We start from the raw sequence: 10,352 nt of genomic DNA on the forward strand, positions 1-10,352 counted from the left end.
CTTGAGTAATTTCGTGGATAAGGAAACGGTGGAAGCTCACTCCACTGAAGACATCCATTAGCCTGCATATATAATTTTGTTTGTTAAGCGCAAAGATTTATTTCAAAACTGTTTCTAAATTCATTTCTAATTTCCATCAAATAAATAAATGAACAATATTAATGAAGTGTGGTAAAATTAAAATTGAGTTATATCCAAACACACATCCTAATCTTATGCCCCATATGTTGATGCATGCGTCTCCAAAACCCGACAGATGGACAAATCTAAACTTGTTTTTATTAAAACAAATATAAATATGCATATAATAAATAATACTGCTAATCATATTAACATTATAATCTTAAAAAAAAGCTCCAAAAAGAGGATTTGCTATTTTAACAACGTGGTGCAAAACGTGAAAATTATGGTTGCGCTCGTCTGAAAATAACAACAAATCGCACCAAGCACGTCTTGCGCCTCATTGCACAGAGCGTATGATAGGGCCCAAATAATGGGTTTTTGGTACCATGGTTGGTGGGGAGTAGTTCTGAAACTGATCTACTGACAGTTTCATGCACAACCATCTCAACAGTGTAAAGAGTATGGTCCAAAAAAAGAGAAAACAGGCAGCAGTTCTATGGTTGAAAAGCTTTGTTGATAACTGAGGAGAAAGACCGGACCAGTTCAGCTGATAGAGACAACAGTAACTCAAAAGACCACATTACAACAAATTTCTGCTGAAGCAGATGAGCTTCAAAAACAGAAAACACACTGATAATACTTCTGTCAGCTAAGATGAAGAAAATTGAGGCTACAATTTACAAAAGAAGATTGGAAATAGTCTGATGAGATTGATGATGAATCTCGGTGTCTGCAGTAACATTCTGATCGTAGGGTCAGATATTGGACATTAACATCATGAATGCTTTGACCCAACCTGCCTTGAATCAGCTCAAGCTACTAGTGGCAATGTAACAGTGTGGCTGATTTTTTTCTGCACACTTTAGGTCCCTTGGTGCCAACTGAGAATTGTTTAAATGCCACAGCCTACATTTATAACCAAGTGTTTCCATCTTGTAATGCTAATTTCAGCAGGGTATTTTGCCATGTTACACAGCTCAGATCTTCTCTAACTTGTTTGTTGAAATAACAATGATTTCACTGTACTCAAATGTCCATCACAGCCACCAGACCTTTTATCATCTTCACAACACCAGAGTGTGTAGAGCACCTTTGGGATGTGCTGGAACAGGAAATCTGCATCATTCTTGTGCATGTGATGCTTTCATGTCATTACATACAAATCTCTGATTGTATATCATTTGGACCCTTCCAGAAAACACAATTACAACACATTGCAATATAGGCTATGTCTTTATTTAACATGCAATTTCAGTTCAGGGAACAGAGAATGATCATTTGGACCCTTCCAGAAAACACAAAAACAACACATTTCATGACAGGCTATGTCTTTAACATGCGATTTCAATTCAGGGAACAGAGAATGACCTGCTGTACATTTTATACAGCTTATGCTAAATAAGTGAAACAAACTACACCATAAAATGATAAACGGTTCACATAAAAACCAAAAGAAATCATTCATATTTTCTTAATACAACTAATAGAGCAATAGACTGATGAAAATGCAGGATAGTTTTTACAATATGAGATGTGTGAGACAAAATGCTGTGCTTTACAATGCAATGCAGAGCGAGCGGTCATTCTACCAGCTTTTTTATATGTTTATTTGGCAGTTTATTAGAGGTGAAAAATGTTACACAGCAACTTTTCAGTATTAAATTAACCATAAATATGTTTTTATAATCATTTTATTGGTCTCCATACCACTCCAAGACCTCAAAACACATTAACAACAAATATGATTTGCAAACAAATGCTTTTCGTCACGTATCTATCTCCAAATGGACATTTTTTTCTAATGTAGTCAGTTTGCCTGGTAGTTCATGGTTAGCTACTTCATTGTATTTTTCATGCAGAGGAACAAGTCAGGTGAAACACAGTGTGTCAAAAGAGGTCAAAGTAGTGTAAAGAGAGTAAAATGGTGTAGATGTTTTGGTAGGTTTTGTTTTGCATCAGGTTTGCTTTTGTTGACACTTAGAGTTAGATTGTGGTTTGGCATTGAAGATATGTATAAAAACACAAACAACTTGCTCTTGTGGATGCAATGTATATCAGGTTTTCCCCAGCTTCTTTGCGTCCAGAAGCAAAAAACAATGAGCTCTTGTGGATATTCCATAAGAAAAGTGTAGCTAAATGCACTCGGAGGAATGCATATTGTCAGAAACATATCCAGAATCGCATATTAAAGATGCAGTATTTAAGTTTAGCACCCTGTGGTTGAACTAGCTTCTATTTCTTACAGCTGAACAACAGAAAACGGACAATGATCACCTCAGGTAAACCTCATGTGCTTTATTCAGTGTTAAATGCTAATAATGTGAGTGTGAATGCCATTTTACATTATATTTATTGCTATACTACTGAAAGAAGCAGCAGATATTCACTTCAGATTTTAAAAATAAAATAAACCATTTGAAATTGAACTTTAGAGCCGTGACTTAATGCAAGCCAACACATATTAATGATTCAGCATGTGCATTTAATAATGTTAAAGAGGTTTAATATGTTTTCATTACATTATAAACTGGCCATTTTGTTGGAGTGCAGTGAGTGCACATATTCAGTGCTTCTAAATGGCTGTATTTACATTTCTGTCATGTTTGTTTGGTGCAAACAGCCAAATTGCTTATCACTGCAAATCTTGTCATGCACTGTTGTTAGGATGCGGGGTTACAATGTAACCTGCTCACCTAATGTTTACAATTGCTAATTAATAACTACCTCATGTGGAACGCTGAATGCACGTTGGTTTTTGGAGGCTGTTTATGTCCTCTGGAGGTCACATTTTTGGGCACGAATGCATACTTTGAGAGCCTACATGACTAAATAAATAAAATAGACGGTTTTCCACCAAGGCAACCCGAGGTGCTGAAAAATAATAGGGTAAACTGACATTGGGCAGGTTAAAGGGACCAAAACAAACACAGACGTTCTGGCACAGAATGCACATTTTCAAAGCAGAATATCTGACATTTGCATTGTTTTTCAGATAAACAAGAATGTTTACTTAGCATGTTTCTGAAATATCTGCAAACATAGTATTTTTATTCTTTAGAAGAGTTACTTACATGAACGAGCATTAAGAATGAGCATGGTTTGCATATTTTCTGCACTGTGAAACACTTGGATTGAACAGAAGTAATTGTACAGAGCTGAGCCTGAGACAAGGACAGAAGTATTTTGGTTTCTGTGATTGAAATGTGAATGGCAGGAGCTGGCAGGAAATGACCCTGTGTAATTTCCTTTCTTTTCCAACTCTGAGTGGAAATTAGCCTAATTCACTTAGCAAGCAATATTCAATCTCCTGCTTTCGTGATTCCTGCACACACAAAAAAAAGTGCTAACCCTTTAATTTTGCAGAGAGGAGCATGGGAATGATAAAGCGTGTTATCGCTTGACTCTCTTCGCCTGAGTTAGCACATCTAAACACAGTGGGTGATTATGCAAAAAGAGAGAGACGAGTGGCGAATCCTATGTTGACACAAACACTCGATTATTGAAATAATGAAACGATTGAATTATCGGCCAAACTTGCAGCTAGGAGACAAAGCAGCGGCTCATCTTTCATTACAGCCGGCGAATACAAGCCTTTGTAATTGAGCACAGAAAGAGGAGACACATTTGCGTGTGAGGTATTGCTAACAGTTGTGGCAAGTTACGGAGGTCTTGCGAGCTTCTCAAAGGAGAAACTGCATCGCTGTTTGAAATATGGCTCCCTGGTGACACATCTTTCCCTCGCTTTCTGTCTCTACTAAAAGTGCAGCGTCACCTTTATGGTTTCTCAACGGATTGTCTCATTAATGAAGGTTGCGTGATTTAAAGGGACATTTCACCCTATAAAGGTTGTTTGCATTTTCTCATGCTCTGACTGTAGTTTTTTTCTATAGACCATAAAACAGATATTATTAGGCAGGTAGGTTTAACTGCGACCCAGCTTTTTAAAAAAATGGCCCGGCTTTTAACAATTAATGGCACAACCTCTGATTTTGTTTTAGTTAATTAAGTATTTTTAAATGTAAAACATAAACAAAATAACTTCTCAAAATCACTCAGCTTCAACTTAATTCTGGGTGTAATGGGGACTAACCCTACTGCCGGATTAGTTTTGAAAATTACAGTAATAGGACCAATTTTAACCCAATATTTAGGTTAGTCCATATTTTACCCAATTTGGGATTAAATAGCCCATCATTTCTTAAAGTGAGCCTGTGGCGAGGGGGCGTGGCCGAGAGCCGTGGGAACGGAGTGAGGCCGCCGCGTAAGTGGATACACCTGCGGTGCGCACCTGCCTCGAATCCCACAGAAGGAGCTCTGGACTATGGAAGTAAGAACGATGGCAGAAGAAGCCGAGAGAGGACCGGGCCCAGACATATTTTACTTTTGCTTTCCGTTTGTTTTGGTTTAGACGGCAGCCTCCGTGAGGAACTGCCATCACTGTTATTAATAAATCATTTAAAAACTGCGTCGGTTCTCCGCCTCCTTCTTCCCGGCGGCCAAAGGGCCGTTATTACAGAGCCCTTTATCTTTTCTTTTCTTTTTTTTCGGTGGACCATAAAATTGTGAATAGCCAAAAATACCAAACCAAAAATAGGTTGGTTTAACTGTGACCCAGCTTTTAAAAATGAATTTCACAACCTGTTTTTATTTTTAAAATACTTTTTACATGTAAAGCATAAACAATATAGCTTTTTAAAATCAGCCAAATTACACAGAGCACCAATAAAAATAATTGTTCACCCAATATGATTTATGACGATATGACTATTTTATACAACAGTTCTGTCTGGTTCTTGAAACTGATTGGCTGATAGCCGTGAGATATTTTGCCAGTAACAGCACACAAATGCCTCTTCACCTTTGTGTATTACTCCGCCCACATACAAGCAGAGGACAAAAGTTTGACAAAAATTCCTGCTGTTGGGCAACATCATGTACTTTTGAGGATTTTTTAGTCGAGAATGTAGTTGTTTAAATTGCAACTATGCAGTTTGTTTATAAGCCTAGTGCCTATTTTAAAATATTTATCATTTCTGAGAGACAGCGCGTCGGTGTCCATAAGTCAAAGACGGTTGAGATTATCTATCCACAAAATGGCGCCAGGACCGCATAATAAGCCCTTGCTTGTATGTTTTCTTGAGCGCGAATAAGAAGCAGAAAAATGGAAGCCTCGCAGTTTTTAAGGTGGACCGGATATCATCAGTAAGAAGCTGCGAATAAGAGGCTGGATTCAGCCTCGTCCCTCCTTATCGCAAACACAACAGCAGTCTGGTAGTGAATGCGCTGATTTTTTCGGGGTTGATTAATGTGATATTGTAACGGTCGCTTAATGTTTGATATACATTGTGTATAAATGTCATGTCCCCTTTAAGAGGACTTCTTCTGTGGTTGTTTCACCTTTGAGATGTAAGCATGCATGTATGGGAGCTCAGTTCAGTTCTGGCGAGCTTTGAGGACAAGTGTGTGATGGTCGCTCTATCGCTGTATCATTCTTTTATTTCAGTAATGTAACATTTTATTTTGTGACGGATGTTTGAGTGTCTTTTTCTTTTCCTTTTTCCTACTCATTGTCGTTGACTGGCATGTATGTAGTCGACAGCACTTGGGAGAAACACATAAAGGCCATTAGGAAAAGCAAAATAGTTAGTTTTTTTATTTCTTAAAATATCCGGGTAAACGCTTGGACAACTGGCACCCGTCACAACACCGACGGAAACAGAGAAATACTGTAGACTGTAATAGACTGTAGAGAGATATCTCTGTAGACGGATGGCATTGTATGTCACGTTTAGCCTTATTATCTTAAAATGTCAGCAAAATGTAAAAAGAAAAAATATGTTTATAGGTATACACCTTGGGTTTGTTTATTTCGACGCATTATTTAAAATATGTGGCTAAGATATAACTAATTAGAATTTTTGGAGGGGGCAAGTAATCATCTTTTCACTGGGACCAACCAGGCCATTTAGAAAAAATCCTTAGTGATTACCCCTGAATAAGTCTGCAATTTCATTCATAATGATCTTAAAAAAATTTGAAAAAGTCTTACATTTGACTGTGCAACCTGCACCATTAAGTAGTTAAGAAAATAACATGGAGGTCACTGACAACCAGTTTCTCAGAAGAAAGCTGCTCAATTATGTTTAGAACAAGTGGAGCATCAGTAAATTATTACGTTTTTTTTTTTTCGTGTGTGTGTGTGTGTGTGTGTGAACTATCTTTTTAAGCCTGATTAGTTTAACTAGTGAAGTAAGGCATGCAACCCATTGACTAGTTGATTCTTAAATATTTTTTGCACATTGTTTTAAGGTATTATGCTTATTTTCTACTTGTCTTATTATAAAACTTGAGGCCAACATTTGGCATTTTCATCACTGAAGTATAAAGCATTGTGGTTAAATTTGCCTTAAGAAAAATTTTTTATGTACAAATTGATTTTTATATTGTCAATAGGTTGTATGAAGGCCTGCCGAGTATATGGATTTTCTTATGTGAAGGACTCTGGGTTTTGGCAGGGTAATCAAAGGGAAGTGATGATTATGCAGATTATGATGATGGTCTCGAGAGTCTTTCTTCTGTTCTGTGATGCATGAAACAAACACTCATACCATGTTCACAATAATGCTGGAAGTGCTGTTCTGTAGTATAATGTCAACAAGCCATGGTATTTAATGTATTTGTCAGTAAATTGAGAACATTGTTTAGTAGACCTATCCGTATCACAATGATTAATTCTTTTTTAACTGGATTTCTCAAATCTATAGCCACTTTAAATTATGTTTGTCTGTAAAATACATTGTTATGTTAACTGTAAGATACATATTGATTGATTGACCTTTATCTTGTATCGCTAGCCTTCCCGTTTTATGTTTTGCAGAGCAAAGTCAGACATGCTGCATTGAAATGTCACAATAGAGTGAGCTGTTCCTTTAAATGGCCAAATGATGAGATCATATTTCGTCTCGTCCTCCATTCTGTGAGATCATCAATCATGACAGGCCAATGTAACCACACTGGACTTAATTAGAGTATCTGAGATATGGATGTAAGCAGTTTATAGATCTCTTCTTTTAGTGCAATGTGTATCTATGGATGTAGCATGTAGTCTAGAGGCGATTAAACCAGACCTGAAAACAATGGAGAGTTGACATGATTTGTAGAGCGATATGTAATGGTCTTGCAACTTGTATAGAGTTTGAGGAAAGTCTTTTAATATAGCCGTAGTATGGAGAATTCTTGTTCATTGTGTGTCTAGCGCTCCGAACAGCAAATTGAGCCTGTGCCCTTCTGTTGCAAAGCAAGCATTAATTTAGCTCTAAATTCAGAGTCGGTTCCCTTCAGTGTGTATTTTTAAGTTAAGGGCTCAATGCTTTAAATGTGCTTGGTTATCGTGGTCCCTCGGGCCCTCTCTCTTGAAGAAACTGACACCAAGCATACTCAGACTGCTTAATTTTTGCCCTCAAGTCAAACAATTATTGGAGAAATTTTATTAAACGTCATTGAACCCTCTGTGAGTCAGTGAGCAGTATCCAAAAGCTTTCAGAGAGAGAGAGTTAGAGAGAGTGAGAGAGAGAGAGAGAGAGAGAGAGAGAGAGACTTTAATAATTGTTTTGAAACTGTTTATTGGCCCATACTAAAATAACTGACTAAATATTGGTTGAATTACATTTATTTTATTTATTTATGGCAGTTTTGTAGAGGCACATTACTTGATTGATATTTTGTATATACTGATATGTTGGCTGGGCTGACATGGTGGCTCAGTGGTTAGCACTGTTGTCTTACAGCAAGAAGGTTGCTGGTTCGAGTCCCAGCTGGGTAAGTTGGCATTTCTGTGTGGAGTTTTCATGTTCTCCCTGTCTTGGCGTAGGTTTCCTATGGGTGCTTTGGTTTCTCTCACAATCCAAAGACATGCTCCATAGGTGAATTGAATAAACTAAATTGTGCATGTGTGTGAATAAGTGTGTATGGATGTTTCCCAGTGATAGGTTGCAGCTGGAAGGGCATCCACTGCATAAAACATATGCTGGATAAGTTGGCGGTTCATTCCACTGTGGCGACTGCAGATTAATAAAGGGACTAAGCCAAAAAGAGATAAATGAATGAATTGTCCATAGTGTTTGAGTGTGTGTGTGTGTGTGTGTGTGTGTGAGTGTATGCATGTTTCCCAGTACTGGGTTGCGGCTAGAAGGGCATATACTGAAAACAACATATACTGAAACAGTTGGCGGTTTATTCCGATATGGTGACCTCTGAAATAGAGACTAAAGGCTGATTTATACTTCTGCGTCAAGTGAACGGCATGACACACGGCGCCTGCCTTGCATGTAGTCGTGGATTTATATTTCTGCGTGTTGTTTGTGTTGCTCTGCGATAACACTTCCGAATCGCTAGCTGGAAGTAGGATATGTTTTGTTCCTCTGTGTCAGGTTTCTTTGCTGGTATTTAGCTTTTTTCTGAACGCTACAAGTACCTCAAACTCGCTCATTCAGATGGGGAACTGGCGGATGTGCAACAACTTTAATCATAAGGTAAACCCTAAACAAAAGTGTCCATCTGGAGCTTCTTCACTGGACGCAACACTTGTAAACACTCCATCAGGCTCGCGACTCTCAATCACGGAGCTTGTGCTACGTGTAGTTGCATTTTTTGAGATGTGCTCATCAGCATTAACGTCAGCCACGACGCAGGCTATGCGACCGCACGAAGGCTGCGCCGGACCATACATATGCGCTTGATCCAGAAGTATAAATCAGAATGCTATCTTGGCTTTTTAACAGAAATGGTAAAATGCCCAAATTTTCTGGCTCATCAGGACAAAGCATCAGTTGATAATGTAACCGTAGTATACAGTATAACTGTAAATGTTTTTGTATGCAATACAATGGCATGTAAACATGATTTTAACAGAAGACCTGCTATCACAGGAATAAATAATATTTTAAAAAAGAAAATTGGAATTGGGCACTTTCATTCTTATTTGAGGGGCATTTTTTATCCAAGAGAAAAAAGGGCATGTGCTGTACATGTGCCATAACCATGCACATGCCTGACCTGAGGTGATCATTGTCAGTAGTTTATGCTGCTGTTCAGCTGCGGCATCGCTGAAATAGAAACCATTTCTAAAAAAGAAACTGCCTATTGTCGTCGCAGATGTTTAGCGCAAAAACGTTCCACACTTTTAACATGGAAAAGATTTATAGCGTCACCAGCATGTAGTTAGAGTTTAGAAGAGCACATCCATAATAATAATCATTCATTCATTCATACATTCAATTTTCTTCAGCTTAGACCTTTATTTATCAGGAGTCACCGCAACTGCAAACTATTCCAGCATATCTTTTACACAGCGGATACCCCTTGAGCTGCAACCCAGTACTGGAAAACATCAATTCACACTCTCAATTCACACACATACACTACAGCCAATTTCGTTTATTCAACTCTTTCTCAGTGTCTTTGGACTGTAGGGGGAAATCGGAGCACTCGGAGGAAACCCATGTGAACACGAGGAGAACATGCAAACTCCACACAGAAATGCCAACTGACCCAGTTGTGACTCAAACTAGCAACCTTTTTGCTGTGAGGCGACAGTGCTAACCACAGAGCCACCGTGCCACCACTTTATAATAAAGTATAAACATTCTTGTTGCTGTTTAATAACAAATTCCTGTAAGAAGTAGCAAGTGAGTTTCTAATTGATTTCAGTGCAGTCCACTGAGGTTATTAGACAGAGGACAGAGCCACAAAGGCTTAGAGAAGGGCAAACTGCTAATGATACACAAAAATGACTGCTGCGGCCAAATGTTTTGATTTCTTATAAAACGATTTGACACCGCGTCCTCTACCCTTGGGTTGGCACCATCGACTTCCACTGCGCCACCCCAGAGCCGCAGTCTATAATTGTATTCAGGATGGGATGGAAGCACAAACAGCCTTCCCTCCTGTTGTGTTCAGGTGCGAGCGGCGGAGGGAAAGGTCACCGTTCTAAAGTTCTCCCCTAGGATCCGCGTCTCTTCTGGGATGAGCTCGGCTCACCTCCTGCCCTGGCCTGATAGCTCAACCTCCCTCCCTTTCTGTTTTTTTTTTTATTGTTTTGTTTTTTGAAGTGCTCAGTTGGGCGTCTGGCGCACCGTTCGCATGTCGCTCAGCTTGAGCTGCCAAGCGCCGCCCACCGCACATACATAAACACACTCTCATGCTCGTTAAGCATCTCCTTTCCTGAATTT

The 10,352-nt window shown here is 38.7% G+C and overlaps 1 protein-coding gene and 1 long non-coding RNA gene across 7 annotated transcripts in view; both read left to right on the forward strand.

Moving 5' to 3' along the window:
* The window catches only part of efna3a (ephrin-A3a), a 195,945-nt gene that overhangs the window by 35,084 nt on the left and 150,509 nt on the right, over positions 1–10,352 (forward strand). The gene's annotated exons all lie outside the window — the stretch shown is intronic.
* Positions 331–9,596, forward strand: LOC141379006 (uncharacterized). The gene is made up of 3 exons (XR_015516482.1): positions 331–4,274; positions 5,843–8,416; positions 8,553–9,596. It is a non-coding gene; the product is annotated as an uncharacterized LOC141379006 (long non-coding RNA).

Source organism: Danio rerio, chromosome 19 (genome assembly GCF_052040795.2).
Source record: "Danio rerio strain M-AB ecotype USA chromosome 19, GRCz13ab, whole genome shotgun sequence".
Classification (NCBI taxonomy): domain Eukaryota; kingdom Metazoa; phylum Chordata; class Actinopteri; order Cypriniformes; family Danionidae; genus Danio; species Danio rerio.